Below are 22,029 nucleotides of genomic sequence, written 5' to 3'. Positions count from 1 at the left end.
TTTGTTGATTAATAGATTATGGTTTATTTGCAAGGGTAGGTTTTAGGAAAAAGGGATTTGTGATCTGTCCTTGGTCCTGTCCTGTTCACATCTTATTTTCTGACTTGGATGGAGGTGTAGGTGATGTGCTTTATATTTGTAGAAAATACAGAGCCTGGTAGGATTCATTGCATTAATAGTTAATTAATAAGGGAAGTTAGATAGTGCAATGGAAAGGACACCAGACCTGAAGTTAGGAGGGCCCGAGTTCAAATCTGTCCTTAGATACTTAATACTTCCTAGCTGTGGGATCCTGGGCTAATCACTTAATTCCAATTGCCTCAACAAAAAAATAAAGTTAATTAATCATTAACACATTAGATGAAAAATTGGAATTGAAAATATATCAACAGTCTCAAAAAATGGGATGAATCCAAGAAAATGAAACTTCATAGGATTTCATATTTGGAAGGAACTCAGAGGCCATCCACTCCAATTTCTTCCTGGGTAGAGCTCCCTCTATAATTTGAGAGGTAAGCTATTATGGCAGAAAGAATGCTGTTTTAGAATCAAAGGAGTTGGTTTCAAATCTCACTTGAGACACCCAGACCCAAAGGAATTGCTCATAATTATGCAGGTAATAAGTAGCAATGTTATGCAGGTTATGAGCACCAATGGTTATGCAGGTTATGAGCACCAATGGTTATACAGGTTATGAGCACTAATGATGATGCAGATAATGAGCCCCAGAAATTGGATTTGAACCTGCATTCTCTGACTTCAGATCCCAGGTTATTTCTGCTGTATCATGTTGCCTCGTTGTCAATAGTAAGAAGTTGAATAACTGCTTACAATCAGTCATCAGCCAGATTCCTGGCCAAGCAGGAGCAGGGAGTATAGATATTGTATCCAGTTTATATGCCAGGAGGGTGGACATTGTCTTCCAGTGCTCAGAATCCTTGACTTTGGTAGGCATCTATAACTGGCCAAAGCATAACTACATCCATCACTTCATCTGATCCTTCTGAAGGCTCAGAGGCAGGAGGAATTATTCCCATTTGACAGATGAGTAAAACCAAGGTTCAGAGAGGAATATGATTTGCCTCAGGTCACAAAGATTGCCAATAGTCATTGATCTGCTTCATAAGATATTCCACAAGCATATAAACTCAGGGATAATGTATGGAATGATAAGAAACACTGAATCCAGGCATATATGGGAAATATGAATTGATGTCTAAGTTTCTATGAGTATTTGTTTTTTTCTATATTTCTTAAGGATACGTGAGTGACTCATTATCTCAGAAGCATGGCACAGATTACCATGGCCTCAAGCCAAAGTCAAGCATATAGATTTGATTCATGTATGACCTTTCAAAGGCCATGATTTTAACCACAAAATAAATCTATACTGGTTTTTGTGCAACTAGTACCCTAATGCCTAAAATGGACTCCCTTATTACCTCCATCTCTTGGAATCCTTAGTATACCTTTGAAAGTTCATCTCAAATACAATTTCCTAAACAAGGTCTTTTTTAATTTTCTCAATTGTTAATGCTTCTGCTCCAACTTTCTCTTTTTTTTTAAAGTATTTAATTATTTTAAAAGTTGAACATTTGATAGGACTTTTAATGTAAACAGTGGTTGCTATACTCATATTTTACCTTTATAATTACTTACATATATAATTTTTGTTTCTTCCCCACTCCATTGAATGGAAAATTCTTGAGGGTAACATTGTTCTGTGATCTGTCATTGCATCATCAAGGTCTCATATAGTGATTTCCCCAAGTCATGCTTAGTAAACATTTGATGGATTTACTTGAACTGAATAATCAAATATTATTAAAAAAGTAGATCTTCAAAAATTTCCCATGTTTAAAATAGGAAAAGCTCTGTACAAATATTTCTTTAATCACAAAAGTATAGGGATAAACATTTTTTTAATCAGAAGTGGTCATTAGTTCTAGCAAAAATGGATGCATATAAAAGCTGGATTATGGTTTTCTTTTTTTAAAATGGTATTTTAATTTTTCTAATTACATATAAAATAGTTTTCAGCATTGCCTTTTATATGATTTTGAGTTCCATATTTTTCCCCTCCCTCTATTTTTTCTCTCCTTTCCCCTCCCCAAGGTGGTAAGCAATCTGATATAGGTTATACATGTACAATCATACTAAACATATTAAACAGTCATGTAATAGAAGAATGAGAATAAAAGGGGAAAATTATGAAAAAAACAAAAAAGAAAATCGAGTGCGTTGATCTGCATTCAGATTCCATAGTTCTTTCTTTGGATGTGGATAGCATTTTCCATCATGAGTCCCTTAGAATTGTCTTTGACCACTATACTGCTGAGTAGAGCTAAGTCTGGCAAAGTCAATCATTGCACAGTGTTGCTGTTACTGTGTACAATGTTTTCCTGTTTCTGCTCATTTTACTTTTTTTTAAAATCAGTTTGCAAATGTCTTTCCCACTTTCTCCCCTGAAATCTTCCTGTTCATTATTTCTTTTTTTTAAATTTTTATTTAATAATTACTTTATATTGACACTCGTTTCTGTTCCGATTTTTTTCCCTCCCTCCCTCCACCCCCTCCCCTAGATGGCAAGCAGTCCTTTATATGTTGGATATGTTGCAGTATATCCTAGATACAATATATGTTTGCACTGTTCATTATTTCTTAAAGAACAATAGTACATTCACATACTACAATTTGTTCAGCCATTCCTCCAATTGATGAGCATCCCCCCAGTTTCCAATTCCTTGCAAACTGCTATAAATATTTTTGCACATGTATGTCCTTTTTCCTTTCTTATGATCTCTTTGGGGGTACAGACTTAGGAATGGTATTGCTGGATCAAAAAGTATGCACTGTTTAATTACTCTTTGTTACCCCGAATTTCTTCGTATTTTCCTTTAATATATTTCATTCTTCCATTTCTTCTTTATTTATCCTGTATATATGAACTTAATCTCATATTGTTTTTCCCTTTAGAATACAAGATTTTTGATTGCAGGGGTTTAATTTTGCTTTCCCCTTATATCTTTTAGTTTATCAGAATACCTAGCCCATGGTAAGTACTAGGGAAGTTTAAACACTTTCCTCATCAGGAAAATGGGAATGATAATAAGACCTACCTCACAAGTTTGTTGTTAAGATCAAATGAGATAATTCATAAAAAGTGCCTTTCAGACTTTAAACTGCTATATAAATGTTGTTAGCCACCATGCTTTGTTATTATAATTATTATGCATCATTGCCACAATCTTTGAAAGAACTCAGGTTCATTGCAACATCTAGGTGAGGCATTTGATGTAGATTGATTGAGAGTCATCTGTGACCTGATTCTGTCTTTTTTTTTGACAATGGGATTTAAGTGACTTACTCGCCCAGAGTCACACAGCTAGGAAATTTTAAGTGTCTGAGGCTGGATCTGAATTCAGATCTTTCTGACTTAAGGACCAGTACTCTATCTACTGCACCATTTTGCTATTCCATGAGCTAATTCCAAGTCAAGTTGTTATATACCTTTCTGAGAAGGAGCAGTATAGGAATAGTAATAGTAGTGATTATAACATAATAATATATTAATATTATTAACATATATTATTATTACTATAATTAATTATACTATAAAATAATAATTACAGGAAGAAAAAGAATCCATTGCAAAGTCCATTAATTGATATTTAAACTTTTCTTATTTGTGTATATGTTGGTGCATCCTCTACCTTCCTCTCCCTCCCCCTGGAGATTGGGCTGTTGTTTAAATCTTTTTACCCAGAGCTTAGCATAGTGCTTTGCACATAGTAGGTGCTGAATAAATACTTCTCAGTCAGAAAACATTTATTAAGCATCTGCTGTGTGCCAAGAACTGTGCTGAGCATTGGGCATAAGAAAGGAGGCAAAAGACAATCCCTCTTCTCAAGGAATTCATATATCATGTGGTTGGTCATAGAAGGAATTACAAGAAAGTAGAATACAAATGTGGCCAAGAGTTGCCTGTTGTGTCAAAAGACAGAAAAATGCATGGGGAAATTGGATAAGGTTATAAGACGGTATGGATGTAGCAATGATGAGAGATATCATGATGCCATGGAGGCTGAATTTGGATTCAGGAACTCCTGGTTTTAGGGAGTTTATAAGATTTAGAGCTGAAGGTGACCTGAGAGATAATTTACACAAAGCTCCCATTTTATACACAAGCATATCTTGAACTCTCCCAAAAGAAGAATGACTTGCTTAAGGTCACACCGATAATAATAATTTACATTTAAATTTCAAGTTGATAAAATTCCCAATAACCTGGTTAGAAGGCAATAACAGACTGAAAATCTGAACTCAGATCCTTTACCTGTAAAGATAATATTTACTTTTTACTACACTAAACTTCCTGATTTATGAACCATAGAGAAAATTACTTCATCTTCTCAAGTCTCAGTTTTCTCATCTGTAAAATGGAATCACAATACCTATGCTAGCTAGTTCACTGAGTTGTTCTTCTATGATTTAAAGGGTAAATGACAGTGGCTAAATCAGAACTATAATCCAGGATTCCTCACTGTCAGGATACCTTATCAAGGGATTTTTGAACTCCTGGATAACAGGGATAGTGTCTCATTTATCTTTGTATTTCCCTTAAGTGCATGCTGCAGTGTTGAGTTCATTGTGGGTAAGTAATAAATATTGGCTGAATGAATGAGAAATCAGGGAGGTCTTTTCCAGTACCAAAACAAGGCTTTCTGTCAGCAAAATTCTGTACTATTTGTAATAAAAGAATAGAGCTCTAGAAGGAACTTTAGAAGCCATCCACTCCAAGTCCTTTATTATAGAAATGATGAAACTGACTCAAAATTAATGATTTGCCCAATGTACTATGGGAAGTAAGTAGCCGGAGTAGGATTTGTTTGGTTGGTTGTTGACCTTCATTCTTGAAGAGGACCAAAATGATGTCATTATGTTAGAGTTGAGTTACAGTGTGTCTGACTGAGGCTGATCAGATCAATATGAATTTGGAATGCTCTGTCACAGATCAGACACAAATAGTTCCTAAACCATATGTTTCTCACTCCAGAAAGTCTGTTGTAATTATTTTGTATGGTTATATAAAAAATAACCTCTTGGCAGTGTAATTGTTATGGCATGAAATTTGTGAATTTAATTTTGGTGGTATCATATCATAGTAGCTCAGCCATGAACAATGGAATATCTCCAATTGTTTTTCTTTATTTTTGTAAAGAATGTTTTCCAGATAAATTCCGTCCTCAGTATAACATGGTAACTTGACTACAATTTATTTTGTGCATTTTGTAGTTGTTTTGAATGGGATTTCCTTTTTCGTGGTCTATTGAATTTGTTAGGAATTGATAAAAAATGATATTTTTATGTATTTATCTTATGTCTTGCTATTTTCCTGAAATCACTTTTTAAATTATTTTAAAAATTATTCTCTAAGTAAAATATATTTTCTGTACAAGGATTATTTTTTGTCTTATCTATATTCTTTCAATTTCTTGTTCTTCACTTGCAATTAGAACTAAAATTTCTAGAACTGTATCAAATAATGACCATTACAATGGACTTCTTGCTTTAATTCTGATATTATTGGAAAGGTTTCTAGTGTTTTTCTACTAAAAATAATGTTGGTTTTCAATTTTAAATTATACACTTTCTAACTTAGAGATTCTGAGTTATTTCTAAAGTCTCTCCCCATTCTGACACTCTGTATTTTAAGGTAACGTTCAATACTGATATTGTGCCAAAAAGTCCTTTCCAGTGCTGTCATATTCAGAGGTTTTTCCCCACCCTGACCTTGTATTCCATGTCTTTCCCAATCCATAATTCTATGTCCTAAGGTCTCTTCCAGTGACATTGTGTTCCACACCTTTCCCAACTTTGATATCCTGTGTTCTAAGGCTTCTCCCAGCTCTGACTGGATTCTGTGATCCTGTATGTCAGTGTAAGAGCAGGGATTCTTGGTTCTTGACTTTCCTTGATAAATGTCTGATGCTTACTTACTTGAGTTACTGCTTACTTGATTTTTGCGTTATTCCTTCTTTGTCCCCACTTCTCTTCCAAAATTCCTAATTACCAGCAGATCTCATGCATAGAAGAGATCTGACGCCCATCCTCTTTCAGTATGGTGGGATTTAATGGAAATGTATGCATCTTCTTTTCTTCTTCTGAGTCTGGTTCTGTGAGCTGGAACCTTCAGACTAAGATAGGTGGGTATTCCTAGATACCCCAAGGTGTTCAGATGTGGGAAAATTACAAAGAGAAGTAAATTTCCTACATTAGAATGTAAACAAAAGAGTGTATCCTAATAAGTTCCATATAAAGGGCAAGACTATCTACAGCAGGGGCATTCAGAAAAAACCTAGAGAGCCTCTTTTCCCATCTGCCATCAGCCATCAGCCATCCCCACCTTGGCCCCCTGAATGCAGATCCTGTCAGAATCCAATTCTGAGGGCACTCCCTGACAGGTTGTAATTACAAACCAGCAGGTCTGCCTGCCTCAACCCAGTACGCTAGAGTCTTGGGAGACAGATTTATGCGGCATGGTCTCTGCTCTCCATCAGCCCTGCAGGTGTGTGGCATGCCATCACTGATGATATGATGTCTGCAGGGAGCCAGCTTTTCCAGGCACAGGGAAGTGGTTAACAGAAACACCAGGGGCTTTGGGGTGCCAGTGGAGCATCCGATTTAGCAAGGCAAGGTAGTAGCAGAAGTTCCCATTGTCAAAACGGTGTAACAAATGGAATCCTGGATTGGAACAGGGAATGGACATTTATTAAGCACCTACTATGTGCGAGCACTGTGCTAAGTTAAAAATTGTTTTGTGTGATCCTTAGGATTGGAACTCAACTCAGGAAGATATGAGGTCACGTCTTCCCTCTGTTATTTCCTAGCTTTGTGGCCCTGGGGAAATTATTTCATCTTTTTAAATGATAATAATGATAGTACCTACCTTATAGGGTTGACATATTATGGCGGCAGCCCCTTGATACTCCTGTTCCCTTTCTCCCTAATAAACCTCAGTAACTGCTATATAACTTTGTTGCCTAATAGGGAGAGCTTGCAAGATAGAGATCAAACATTCATCTGGCTGTAAGAGAACATCTTCCTCACCCAACTCCCCAGAAGCCACTTTTGTTCCAAAATGTTTCTCTCTTCCGCCTAAATAGAAGCAGGCACTTTAGCTGGGTAATCTTTCTTTTTCTTCAATTCAACAAGAATTCCTCTTGAGTAAAACTTTCTCAGTATAATCTCCTGGTCCCTTTTAGAGCTAAAATATTTGCCCCTAGCCCCAAAGAATACCTGGGGAGATAGTGGAAAGGGAATCATAAGAGTTAATATGGTAGGACTGGAGAAAAAAACTTACTCTTTTTTGCCCAAAGTCCCATTCATCTCTTGGCCTAGCCTTGACTCCCTGGGTCTCAGCCTTTAATAGTATTTATTACTGTCCCTTCTAGCAATGAAATCTTAGCCTGGGCCCATCTTGAGCCTAAGCATAAATGTGCCAGTTGGGAAGAAGGAACGCGGCTGGCTGGACCTCCATCCTGGCCACTTGCCCAATTGGGATTAAACTGGGGCCACTAAAGGCATTTCAATGAGAAAATCCGATTTCCTCTTCCTGTTTCCCGCACAAACACCAGCCACCTCCTTGGTTCCTCAGCCAGCCAAGCCTTCCAGGTAAAGCTGTTTAGGTTTGGCTCTGAATCCTGGCTTGCTTTACCTTCTTTCTCCCTCACTTCTCAGATGGCTCACTTTCCACCATCTGGAGTTGGTTCAGGGGAGAAGGGGACAACAGCTGAGTGGCTTTGGATCTAATGATTTCTTTTTAAGGAGAGGAAAGGGAAAAAAAAAACAAAGATCCTTGCCTAATTTGTACTCTACATTTTCTTAAAGATTTTACAGACATTAAATAAAATTGGGGTAAAAAGGTTTTAAGAATTCTGGGTTCAAGACCCACCTCTGTTTACCTCCCATTAGTTGTGTGACTCTGGACAGGTCATTTAATTGCTCTGAGAGCTGATTTTCTAACTGGTAAAATTGAGACAAAAATGCCCCAATTGCTAACCTACTCAATTGCTAACTTAACTAATTCTACTTACTAACCTGAGTGCCAAAAAGAGAGAAAGAGACCATATGAATATGTTATCATTTTTTTCTATGGGAGATGAAATGGGGAAAATACTTACATTTTTCAAGGATCAATCAGTGAATAGCATCGAGAATAATAGCACTATTAGAACTAAAGCACTAACTTACTCTTGACTCCAGTTCCACATATTAAAAAGAGGACTAGGCTGGATATCAGGACTCCTTTGGGCCGGCCCTGACTACCATTAACTTGCTATATAATTTTTAATATGAGTTCCTCTGTCTGCTACTCATTCAACTCATGTGTAAAATAAAGTAGACTAGACAGATTAAGGTCTTTCCCAGATTTGACATTTTTAGTTCTAAGGTCTCTTCTAGCTCTGACATTCCAGATTCTAAGATTTCTCCCAGCTCTGACAATCTAGGTTCCAAGCTTTTTCCCAGCTCTGACACTGTTCTAAGGACCTTCCCAGTTCTGACATTTCTTGTCCTAAGATTCCTCCCAGTTTTTACATTCTAGGTTCTAAGTATTTTTTTTCCCCCAACTCAGGCATTCTCTACTCTAAGGACCATCTTAGTTCTAGAACTGTATGAACTTGCTTCTGTGAAGGCTCCATCAAAATTCTCTATATAGCTAATCATTATGCACTCTCCAAATCTAACTCTTGAAACAGGGTCAGAGCCATTTCTGACTCCAATCTAGTACTTCATCCACTATAACATTCTGCCTTTTCTTTATTCTTGTGTTTGCCCTGTGTGACCTTTGAGAATCAATTTATAAGTATTTATTAATTCATTTTTTATTAAAATTTTTATAAAAATTTATTAATTCATTTTTTTCTACATCTTCTCCAACATCTACAATTTCCCTTTTCTATAATATTAGACAATCTGATAGGTATAAAGGTTTGCAAATGCAAAAGAAATTTGCATTTTTTAATCAATAGTGGATTAGAATTTTTTTATGACTATAAATAGCTTTGATTTTTTTTAATCTAAAAACTGCCTATTCATCTCTTTTGACCAGTTTTCAATGGGGAAATAACTTGTATTGTTATGAATTTGATTCAATTCTCTTTATGTTTTAGAAATGAGATCTTTATAAAGAACAATTGGTCATACAAATTGTTTCCCAGCTTTCTGCTTTTCTTCTAATCTTAGTTGCATTAGTTTTGCTTGTGCAAACCATTTTGAATTTAATGTTTTATCAAAGTTATCCATTAAGCATTTCTAGGGCTATCTCTTGATTATCCATAGATTCTCATTTTCCCTATAGATCTTACAAATAAACTATTCCTTGCTCTTTTAATGTGCTTATGGTATCATGTCTATGTCTAAATCATGTACCCATTTTAACTTCATCTTGGTATAGTGTGTGAGATGTTGATCTATGCCTGATTTCTGCTACATTATTTTCCAGTTTTCCCAGCAGTTTTTGTTAAATAGCGAATTCTTTTCTAGAAGCTGGAGTCTTTGGGTTTATCAAATGGTAGATTACTATAGTCATTTGCTACTATATCTTGTATACTTAATCTACTCCACTGATCTACTACTCTTTTTTCCTGGCCAGTACCAAGTAGTTATTCTTTATTTTAATAGTATTTTATTTTTCTAAATACATGCAAAATAGTTTTCAGCATTCATCTTTTCAAAACTTGTGTTCAGATTTTTCTTTATTTCAAGCTCCTGTCCCAGACAGGAAGCAATCTGATATAAGTTAAACATGTGTAATTTTTTTTATTCTTTAAAATATATTTCCATACTTGCCATGCTGCACACAGAAAAAAAGTCAGATCAAATGGGATAAAAAAAATGAGGAAGGGAAAAAAAACAAGCAAACAAACCAACAACAGCAAAAGCTGAAAATACTATGCTTTGATCACATTCAGTTTTCATAGTTCTCTCTCTGGGTGTGGATGACATCTTCCATCACAAATCTATTGGAATTTCCTTGAGTCCCCTTATTGTTGAAAAGAGCCATGTCCATCACAGTTGATCATCACATAATCTTGTAACTGTAATACCAAATAGTTTGATGATTGAATAAATGATTTAAAAAATAAGAATTCATTGAGCAATAACTATATAGCAAATAATAAACCCGATAAACAAATCAGTTACTCCCTCCTCTCCCAGGAGCATAAATCCCAATTGGAGTAGATAACCCATCTAGGGGAGTATTTGCCAGGGATGGTAGCTTTGGTCTTTTAAGACATGGAGATGGTGGCATGGCAAGTAGAAGAATCACAGGACGATCGATTGATTTGGTCTCTTCAGGGATGATAGTTTTGACTTGATTACTGTTGCCAGTGCTAGTGGAGAAAAACAGGAATAAGAGCTCTGGAAAGTTATAAGTGATGCAGCATGGCATAATGTCTGCAAGTCAGAATGATCATTCTGACTAGAGATGGAAGACTCTCATCCATCTGGAGTTCATAGTCCCAGGTAGAAGATGGAATGCTGGATTGGAGATGACATTTGGAGTGAGGAAACATGGCGTGAAAGTCCATAGAGTTGAAATGATTGGACCAATGTTATCCTGGTAATAAGGGACAGATTTTGGTTTTGGAATCAGGTGCTCTAATTCAAAATCCAATGTTCTTTCTTTCATGCTACTTCCTTTAGTTAGGCTTGCCCTGGCTTGTCAATGTTTTTCTTTTAAGTGTGTCAGCAATAAATGATGATTTATTCTAGAATTAACACTATAAATGCAAACTGTACCTTTACCCATGCTCTCCTGCCTGGAATGTCCTTTTCAATTTCCTTGCTTTTCTATCTCCTACAATTCTTTTATGGCCCAAATAAAATCTCATCTCCCTATGCACATTCTCTGACTCAGTCAGACCATAGTGATGTCTAGCACTTACTTTCCACATTTCTTAGTGGTTTTAAGCATCTTAGATTTAGAAATAGAAGGGAACTTAGGGCTGATGGGGTTCAAATGCCAAAATTTATGGCCAGTCTTTGAAGAAAGGAACTGAACTGCCCAAGGTCACATGTCATAACCAGAATTTGAGTCAAAGTTTTCTTTATTTTATTTTTTTAAAGTTTTATTGATTTTATTTACAGAATAGAGGCTTAAAAAGAGCAAGAGTACACATGGGTTTGTTGTTAATTGTCTTGTAGAAGCATGACTTTTTTTTTTGGTGGGGGTTTGCAGTGCATATAAAAGTTATGTTTATACTATACTAGTAACTTAAATGATATTAAGTCTAAAAATGTACTTACTTTAATGAAAATATTTTCTTTTTAAAAATTAAACTTTTTAATTTTCAAAATATATGCATGGATAATTTTTCAACATTAAGCCTTGCAAAACTTTACGATCCAATTTTTCCTCACCTTCCTCTTACCCCTTCCCCTATCAAGTAATCCAATATATGTTAAACATGGTAAAATATATGTTAAATCCAATATATGCATACATATTTATACAATTATCTTGTTGCACAAGAAAAATCAGATCAAAAAGGAAAAAAAATTGAGAAAGAAAATAAAGTACAAGCAAACAACAACAAAAAGAGTAAAAATGCTATGTTGTGATCCACACTCAGTTCGCACAGTCTTCTCTCTGCATGTAGATGGCTCTCTTCATCACAAAATCATTGGAACTGGCCTAGATTATCTCATTGTTGAAAAGAGCCATGTCCATCAGAATTGATCATCATATAATCTTGTTGCTGTGTATAATGATCTCCTGGTTCTGTTCACTTCACTTAGCATTAGTTCATATAAGTCTTTCTAGGGTTCTCTGAAGTCATCTTGCTGATTGTTTCTCATAGAACCATCACTGAATCAAGGTTTTCTGATTCTAAACATCATACCTTCTTCTTTTTCCTGTATCATACCTAGCACTTGCCTTATACTTCTTTCTTTTTCTTTCTCTTTTACTATGGCTCATATGATAATTGATATAGAACTGGAAAGGACTTTGGAGGCCATCTAGATTAATTCTCCACATTTTACAGAGGAGGAAACAGGTCCAGGGAAGTTGTGATAAGCTCAAGATCATAAAGGTAGTAATTATCAAAGATGGAATTTGAATTCATGATTCTAGAGTGAGGGCCCTTTCCATTGTATATCCCCCTGTCTCTTTGTGATCTCTATCAAGATCTCATATCTCATCTCTGAATTCCCTTCAGTATTATTGTTCTTGATGATTTTGTAGTTAGTAAAGGTGACAATGGTGATGGTAATGATGGTGGTGCAGTCATGATGATGATGGTTATGAGATTGTCAATGAGGATGATGATAATCAGGATGGTGATTTCATTGAGCTTGTTGGTGATCAATACTTTAGAAACATCTTTTTATGCATTAAAAGTGAAAGTATTAGATACAAATCATTGGGATCAAGTAATACCTGCTCAGCTCTGTGTTGACATCATCTTCTTGATAATCCCATGAAGCTGGTTTTATAGTGATTATCCCCATTTTGCTGTAGAAGGAAACTGAGGCTTAAAGAAGTTCAACACCTTGCTCAGGGGTCATATACTCAGAAAGAATCAAAACTGGGATTCTCAAATCTGTTTTTCTCCATTTACTACTTCTCATTACTTCACTATCAAAAGATGACTCATAAAATATTCTCCAATACATTCATTCATTCAATTTAATTAAATAGACATTTATTAAGATTGAGCCCACCATTGTCCAACAAATTTCTAAACATAACTTGTCTAGATAAGAGCTAACTTTTTGAGAAGAAATGCTGAAAAAACCTGGAGAGCATTCTGGCAGAAATTAGATTTTGACCAACTTACTACACCATATTCCATACAAAAAATTGAAGTGTATATGTAACATGGATATTAAGAAATTAGAAGGGAAAGCACATCACATATTTTTCCTAAACATAAGCAAAAGCTGAATTTTTACCTAAAAGGAGATGATAGAAATTATAAAATATAATATAGCTAAATTTGATAACATGAAATTGAAAGCTTTTACACAAACAAAATTAATTCATCTGGGATAAGAAAGAAAGTAGCTGACTGGGGAAAATATTAGCTTCAAATTTCTGTGAGTACAATTTGATAGCTAAGATATATAGATAATTGACAAGTAGAAGACCAAAATCCATTCCCTAATAAATAGAGAAATGGTCCAGGGAAATAAAGAAATAGTTCTAAAAAAATTGAAAGCATATGAAATAATCTCCAAATCACATATAATAGGAAAAATGCAAATCAGAATAACCATGAGGATTCATCATATACACAGAAAATTGTCAAAGTTAATAAAAGGTGGGAGTAGAAAATATTGGAGAGATTCTATGGATTTGTATAACTACTACTCTGGAAAGCAATTTGGAATTATACAAATTTAGTGATTAAACTGTTCATACCTTTTAACTCAGAAATTTCATTATTAAGCAGAGGTCCCAAGGCTATCAATAAGGGGGAAAAAAACTTGAAATAAACTAAAATAAATGTGGCAGCACTTTTGTGGTAACAAAAAACCGGAAACAAAACCCATTAATTGGAAAATGACTAGATAAATTATGGCACATGAATATAATGTAATATTATTATACTGTAAGAAGTGATGAGCTTGAGGAATACAGAGAAGCATGGAAGGTAAGTATCAAGCTTCATCACTGGTCCTCTGAAATCATAGTAGGTCATTGCATTGATGAGAGTTTTGAACTTTTTCCAGATTGTTTGTTTTAATTGCTTTATTATTACATAAATTGCCTTCTTTATTCTGTTCACCTTAATTTGAATCAATTCATGCAGATCTTCTTGAACTTAAGAATGGAAAGAATTTGAAAGGCAATATCGGGAGAGGGCATTTTAGGCTTAAGGAATGATGTGAGCTAAGGTTCAGAATCTGGGAGGATTCTGGGAAGATGGGTGAGTAGATCAGAAAATTCTAAACTCTTCAGATTTCCTTCACAGATAAAAGAAAATTGTTCCTTAGAGTGAAAATAGACTGATAAATAAGATTTGGGAGTCCTCCCAGGATAACTGGAGAAGACCCCAAAAAGATCCCAGGACCAAGTTTAGCCTACACGAATTGCCAACACCTTCAGACTAGCTCTGCAGAAATGATCAGTGGGGAGCCTTGGGGTTAGCTGCATTAGGAGGAAGCCTCAGCCACAGGAATTTTCACTTCCCTAGCTGTGAGGGGAATTGGGATCTGAGTCCAGGAAGACTGGGGAACCCTCAGCTGATCAGGAACACTAGAACCAGCTGGATTGCTGAGAGTTGGCCCTGGGCAAGAAGGAACTAGAACACCAGGTCAGTGCAGAAGCAGTGAGACAGAGATGTTACTGGCTGTGGGCTCTTGCAGGAAGATGGCAGGAAGCTTTTGATTTGGAGTTCCAGGTCAGAGAGGACAGCTGAAATGACCTCAGAGGCAACATTCTTTCAAATCCAGGTTTAAAGATCTTTACAATAATAGTTCTTATTTTAAATGAAGAAGAAAGAACGCAATGACAGAAACTTACTATGGGAATAGAGAAGATTGGGGTTCAACTTTAGAGGAGGACAGTGAAGTTTAAAAAGCCTCATCGACCCCAAAGAATAATTTCTGGGCCACTTGACCAGAAAGAATTTATTTAAAAAACTCAAAAAGACTTCAAAAAACAAATGCGATTGAGGAAAAAACCTAAGAAAAACAAGAAGATTATGAACAAAAAGTTAAACAACTAGAAAAGGAGATACAGAATCTCAAATAAGAAAATAAGTTTTTGCAAATTAGAATTGGGCAAAGGAAAGTTAGTGAAGCTATGAGTGACCAAGAAATAACAAAACAAAATATAAAGAATGGAAAAATAGAACAGAGAAGGAGAAGTTCAGGATGTTTTGGGAAACTGAAAGGGCCAGATTGTAAAGATCACAGATGGCATCAAGAGAAATCAGAGGAAATAAGACTAGAAAGATAGGATGAAAGTGGGTAGTGGAGCACCTCATGCCATTTATCTCATTGAACAATAGGAAAAATTTAGAAATATAATAAATTCCTTAAGTGTTCTCCTCATTATTGTGTAGGACAAGTCAAAGCGATACCTTTGTGTAGTGGAAAGAGCAATAGAAAATTATAGGAATCCTATTTTTACTCCTTACTATCTGTGTGATGTTGGGCAAATCACTTGACCTCTCTGAACATCAGCTACCCAACAGAATATAAGGTTCCTATCTTCAAGTACTCTTAATTTGTCCAGGGTCACAAAAGATAAAGTCTGGGCTTGACTCTATTTCTCTAATCTCAGATTCACTCTTCTTTCTATTATGCCATATTGCCTCCTAGCCATTTGAGGATGTCCTGTAAGGCTCCTCCTTCATTCTACCACTGACATATTTTGATGTCCTGTGAGAGAACAAATTCTGGATTAGGCAGATGAAGGTTCTAATCTTCTATAGGTTTTCTCAAGTTCTTAATTGAGCCAGAATAATGGCCCCTGTTTTTAACTTGTCTGCCAGTGAACAAGGATGCCTTCACTATTGGGGCAGCAGTAGGAGCAGAGAAGGAACAGCAGGTGACCAAGGCAATCAATAGAGCTAAAATGAGACATGTTCTGGTCAAGCTGGGAGAGGCTGTTTTGTAAAAAACCCTGACCTCTATTATATGCTTTCTCTCAGACTCTCTAAGGACTTAGGGATTGAGTCTACTTCATAGACGAAGTCTGAGCTGATGAAAGAAGAGTTTTGTCCCTAAATTAACCTTGATTACAACAACCTAGATAGATGGAGTCAAGAAATACAGCATATCAGAGAAGGAAGAGACCTCTGAGGCTACTAGTCCAAAACTCACCTTCCCCAGAATCCTCTACATCCTCCCCAGCAAGGGATCTTTCAGTCTTCCCTTGAAAGCTAGAATTTGCTGGCAATTAAAGTCAAAATCATCATCCTATATTTTGCATGTGGTCTCTTGATTAGATTGCAAAATCCTTGAAGGCAGGAACTGCTTTTGCTGTTTTGTGTTCCCCATGCTCCCCACACAGTAAGCTGGCACATACAGAACAAGCCCTTCATCAAAGCCTTTTCATTCATTTGTTGAAAGAAACTAAGTGCCCTCCTCAATAAAAGGCTAGATATTTTATTTTCTTTATCTGTAAATCGAGGATAAAATACTTAGAAGGCCTGTATTGTAAAAAAAAGTATTTTGTAAATCTTAAAATGTCACAGAAACGAGAATGACCATTATGATTGTCATCGATATTGTTATTAGCATTTCATCACTTCTCTTGGATTTCAATTCTGTGTTAACTGTTCCTACTTTGGCCTTCCAAGTCTGAAGACTATTGTCACTGGCAGAGAAAACAGGAATAAATTGGCTTGAATAATTCTGCCTTTTCTCTATAATTTCTCATTGTCCCGTCCATCCCAGGGCATGGCCATATCACTTAAAAGAATTCTTTTTTTGATGTCAGTAATCCTTTTGGTGTCTTTAGCTTTTCTTACTAGATTCAATTCATTCTCAACTTTAGCATTTCTTGCCCTCTTTTTCAGCAGCACATCACACTTTTATTTTCACCCTCGGCAAAGCTACTCTCATTCCCATGTTCTGGATATGAAGTATTAAAATCTACACTGGTCAAAGACTTTCATGTGCTTCTATATCAGATCCAGAACAGAACTCTCTTTCCATTTCCTCCACCTTTTTTAAGTCTGGGAAAATTGATTCTCTGATCCTCTTATTGATTCAAATCAAATCAAGTTAAATCAAATCAGGTCAAGTTGAGTTAAGTCATATTTATGAAATAAATGTCATTTCCTGTTCTAATTATGGGGGAGGATAGAATTTTGACAAATGTATAATCCTTGTCATTGCTGAGCTTACATTCAAACAAAAGGCATAGAAGGTGTCCACAAATGAAAATGGCGAAACTGAAAATGTGACAAGGGAAGAAGAATCCAGATAATGTTATGAGAAAATATGAAGAAGGAGAGACTATTTTCTTTGAAGCTGAGGATAGGATAGAGATCAAGGAGTATTTCACGTAGGAGGTAGCATCTGTTTTGTACTCTTCTATACATAGCTCCTAGTCCCATTAAACAGTGGAGAATCTTCTTAGGTTTCTGAATGATGTAAAGAACTGAAGAGATTAGAACTGAACATCAAAGTCAAGATTATATAGAGCAGGAGGGGATATTTGTGAGCATATAAACAGAAGGGCCATCCCACTGGGCATCCAGACTGATGTTTTGTCCCTGATGGAGGCACCAACGAGACACATTCTCCTTGACATCAACCACAGAGGATGGGAACACCTGCCAAAAAAATCCCTGCTTTCCCTTAATAACCCATTATGAATCTGTCATCCATGAATATCTCAACCTTTTGGAAAGCTATTTGTATTTATTTTCAGTCAATGCCCCCTCCTGTGGTAATGAGTCCCATATGCTTATTACCCACTGCTTAAAGTAATGCTGCCTTTTATTTCTTCTAAAGGCTTTCAAGCTCTGGGGGTGGTGACAGGGGGGAGTATTAGAGGAGGGATAGACTCTTTCTAGTATTCTAGGATTTGTCAAATAAATCCACGTTCTCTCTCCCTCCTGCCATCATTCATTTCTTATTTCACTTCAGTCCAATAGCATTTCTTCAGCATCTCTTCTGTGATAAGTAGTGTACTAGGGAATAACAAATAAAAAATGAAATAGACCCTGTCTGCAAGAAGCTTACAGGTTTCTGATTTTTTAAAAAAATATGATGCCATGATTTCATAACCTTTGATCACCTCTCTGCTTAGCTTTTTCCTTTTCAGACTGAAAAGGTCTTTTATAGGTTCATCTCCATTGTTCACGCTTTCCTCATCCTTATCACTGACATTTCTAAACTGCTTTATGTTTTACAGCAGCTTCACATCTATCTTTTGAGGGCCTCACAGCAAAGGTTGGCAGGGAAGAGCAAAGATTATTAATCCCATGTTAAAGAATGAAGAGTCTTAGGGTCATGTCCAATATCATACTGAAAGGTACCATGCTGATTGGGCCAATATTCAAACTCACAGGATCCTAGATCTCAATCTGGAAGGAACTTAGAAGCCATATGGTCCCATCTCATTTTATAAATGGGAAAACTAAGGCCCAGAAGACTAAATGACTTATAAAGACCATACATCTAGAGCTGGTAGGGAAGTCTAAGACCAATTTGTCCACCTCCCATGGATATCTCCCATCTAAAATATCTCCCATATTGTACAAATAAGGTAACTAAGGCATGGAAAAGGGAAGTGATTTGACCAAGATCATACAGCATTGGCCAAGTTGGGAATTGACCCCAAATTCTTTGACTGCAAGTCCAGCCCTCTTTCCATTGTATCATGATGCCTCTGTTTCTGAGAACAGCTGTTAAAACACATTTGTATTTCTTCTTCTTCTTGGAGCAGCACAGAGCTCTCTGCCTCAAACACAGCAGGTCAATAAATGTTTCATTGGATGGTAACAAGGAGACAAAGGGAAAGGTCCCATCACGTTGATTGTCGGCTTGGTGTTGAACATCGTTTAGGAAAACTGAGAGAGGTGGCTGTTCCAACCCTGGCCAATGAGGGAGCCAATCTTATTTGATCACAGCTGTGGTCATGGTCTCATACTCAATTTGGAGCTCATTTTGTTGTCGGCAACTAACTCATCTGGTTGACGTCCATACACAGCTGCCCCAGAGAAGAACATAGTTTTACTTCCTCTGCCCATTCAATTTGACAAATTCATTTCCACTCAACAAGCCTTTGTTAAATGTCCACTAAAAGTATAACTCTGACCCAAGTCTAAAACAATTCAATCCAGCATGCATTTATTAAACATTTGTTGTGGGCCAGCTAGTCTGGGGCATTGAGGATACAAAAATAAAACAAAACAGAAATAGTTCCTGCCTTCAAAGAGCTTACATCCTATCGGGGAGGAGATTATGATATATCAACAGAGAGGAAAATATAAGAGAAATGGAGAAAGAGAAAACTTTAGACAGAAAACCTGAGCCTTGAAGGAAGCTAAGACTTTGGAGCGGTCTAGAAGGTACTAAGTTCTTAGAAAATATCACGTTTAGATATGTCTTGATCCCTTCTTCCCAAAATTTACAGTGTCCTTTCTGGCAAACATAGCAATCCAGGCTCTTCCAAGGTGAGATTTGGATAGTTTTGGGCCAAGAGAAGACACTTGGGGTCTCCATGAATGAAGAGATTTCATTGATCTTCCTAGATCACTGTAGACTTCACAAACCACTCAATGCTCCATGGACCAATGCTTATTCTCACTAACTGGGTGACCTAAAGCAGGTCACAACAATTCTGGTCTCAGTTTTCTCATCTGTAAAATAAGGGATTTAGATTTGATTAATTTGTGAGCTCCTTGCCAGTCCTATGTCTATGATCCTAACATCTAAACTTGTAATATTCTCCAGCATCTAGGCTGTGTTCGGCATACAATGGGTGCATACTAAATGTTTTGTGAATGGACTTGAAGTGTCTCATTTGAAGTGGGCACACCCTTAAGGTAAGGGGAAGGATCTTCAGTAAGAAGCCTCAGACAAGCAGTTAGCTATCTAGGCTTGCAGATGTCAAGCCCATCATTGGATAACTTGCCCTTGATCAAGTACTCTCAATATTGTCTGTGTAATGCATTAGATGACTCAGTGAATAAAAGTATAGGTGGCAGAGTCAAGTAGCACCACATCAAATCCTGCCTCAGGAACTTGCTAATTATAAGATCCTGGGAAAATCACTTAAAGTTTTTTGTGCCTCAGTTTATTCATCTGTAAAATGGGGACAATAATGGCACTTTGGTAATTGTGGTGATCAAATGAGATGACACATAAATGACTGTGGTTCAATTTTTTTTAGTTGTGTCTGAACCCATTGTCATGAGTTTTTTTTGGTAAAGATAATGGAGTAGTTTCCTTCTCATTTTATAACTGAGGAAAACAGGGTTCAATGTCTTTCTCAGGTCATACTACTAGGAAGTATCTGAGGTTGCATTTGAACGAATGAAGATAAGTCATTCTGATTAAAACTGAGTGCATCCATTTGTACTTTTGTCCATTTGTAGTTATTGTTCAATTATGTCTGACTGCGATTCCATTTGTTTGTTTGTTTGTTTTTTTTGCAACCTTGCCATCCTCTTCTCCAGCTCATTTTACAGAGAGAGTAATTGAGGCAAACAGGTTAAATGACTTGCCCAGGTTCACAAAGCTAGTGTCTAAGGTTGGATTTGAACTCGTTTTTCCTGACTCCAGACAAGGCGCTCTATCCACTGAACCATCTAGCTACCTTATAACACATGTAAAGAACTTCACAGATCTTAAAGGGCTATTCAAATACTAACTAGTATTATTATGCCTCTTTGACAGATTCATGAAATCTATGGACCCCTTTTCAGAAAAATGTTTTAAAATACAAAGGATCACAAAGGTCGGGGATTGTACTGAAATGCAATTATGAGCATTAAGGACAAATTCATGAATCCCAGGTCCTTAGATTGTACTTCTCCCTATTTATCATATTGTTTGCTACAGAGATCACAAAGAAATGAAACGAGTGGGGCTTCTTCAATAGTGAAGAATTCACTACTTCCAGAATTTACTTGGGGATGGGTTTGATTTGTTCTATACAAAGACCCAAAGAACATCAGAAAATCAATCAGCAAATTCCATATATAAGTCAGCTATATGATGAGAGAACCTATCCAGGATTTAAAACAAAAAAAAAATTCCAGCATGAATATATAAGCTTGGGCTTTTTTGCACTACCTGATAAGGTGCATTTTATTGAGAGCTTCAGAAGCGGAACCGCCTTTGTGGGCGGTGAATTGCTCTTCATTGACTGTCTTCAAGCCAAGGATGGATGAATACTTGTTGTGGATATCATGGAAAGGATTTCTGTTTGGGTAATGGTGGAATTAGGAGGCGTTAAGTGTAGTCTCTCTGAGTTCTGGCATTCTATGAGTCTGTTTCTGTGGCTGGCACATAGTAATTGCTTAATAGATTGTTGATTGATTGAATGATTGATTCCCCAATGATCTTTGGATCTATATACCAAACAAATTTGAGTTGTCCTGAAGCAAAATGGATTACCTCAGAAGGTGGTGAATTCAACATCACTAAAAACCTTCGAGCAACAAGACTGATGGCTACTTATGAGAAATGTTGTAAAGAGAATAGCCTCACAGGTGAGTTCCACTAGATGACCTCTGAATTTCCTTCCAGTTCAAAAATTCTGTGATTCTATGAATAGTCCATGATGTGAGATTAAAGGTAGAGAACTTAAGGCAGCTTTGGTTAAGGAGATGGAATTTGAGCTGGATTTTGATGGGTAGAAGATGAGAACAATGAAATCTCTCTCTCTCTCTCTCTCTCTCTCTCTCTCTCTCTCTCTCTCTCTCTCTCTGATGTAAGAATAAAGTCTCTGAGCAGAAAACATATGTGTGGGACGGGGAGCAGGGTATAGTGATGAGCAAATAGCAATGTATATTCCACATCTTCTGAGGTATTGTGTGATTCTGTGGATGACTCGCTATAGAGGTCTTCAGGTAGGGGCTAGATTATCTTTTATAGATCGGGTGAGAAGACGAGGGATAAGTATCATGGTCAGCAACAGATCCCTTCCCCTCAAAATCCCAGCAAACCTTGGAAGTGGAAACATAGTGGAGGTAAGGTTAGTGAAAGAGGACTAGAAGATGAGGTAGAAAGACCATTGTCTTTGGAAGAAGAGATCTTGGATTCAAATTCTAGCTCTGCTTTGGGACTCTAAATAGGTTAATTCATCTTTGGGTCTCAGTTTCTCCATATGTGAAATGAGGTGATAGATGATCTCTAAGATTCCTTCTAGATTTAACTATTATCTTTTCTTAGTTTCAACTGTAGTTAAATGATGGGCTGAGATAACTACAAATACTATAAATCCTGGTTGAGTAGGTTAAGAACTTCATATACAGGTAAGAACTTGAAAGGATCCCTAGGATAGATATCTCAGTACAAAGGTATCAAAAATCCTAGGAAAAAAAA

Source organism: Antechinus flavipes, chromosome 5, assembly GCF_016432865.1.
Source record: "Antechinus flavipes isolate AdamAnt ecotype Samford, QLD, Australia chromosome 5, AdamAnt_v2, whole genome shotgun sequence".
In the NCBI taxonomy this organism is placed as follows: Eukaryota; Metazoa; Chordata; class Mammalia; order Dasyuromorphia; family Dasyuridae; genus Antechinus; species Antechinus flavipes.
The sequence above is the reverse complement of the archived record's forward strand: the minus strand, read 5'-3'. Positions refer to the sequence as shown.